Raw genomic sequence first — 284 nt, 5'->3', positions numbered from 1 at the left:
ACACACGCAAGATTATAAATCAGTTAGAGAGAAGCAGAAACTAAATACGAGAGAGACAGAAAGAACCAGATGGTCAGGTTCGAATTAAGGAGCTTCATAGATAAGAGTAAAGAAAAAGAAATCCTTATTTTCTCTCTCTCTCTCTCTCTCTCTCTCTCTTTCTCTCTATCTATCTATCTATCTATCTCCTCTATCTCTCTCTCTTTCTCTCTCTCTCTCTCTATATATATATATATATGCATATATATATATATATATGTGTGTGTATGTTGATATATATATAT

This window comes from Euprymna scolopes, chromosome 1, assembly GCF_053919585.1.
Source record: "Euprymna scolopes isolate OS-2025 chromosome 1, ASM5391958v1, whole genome shotgun sequence".
Lineage (NCBI taxonomy): Eukaryota > Metazoa > Mollusca > Cephalopoda > Sepiida > Sepiolidae > Euprymna > Euprymna scolopes.
Note: the sequence above shows the minus strand (reverse complement) of the source record.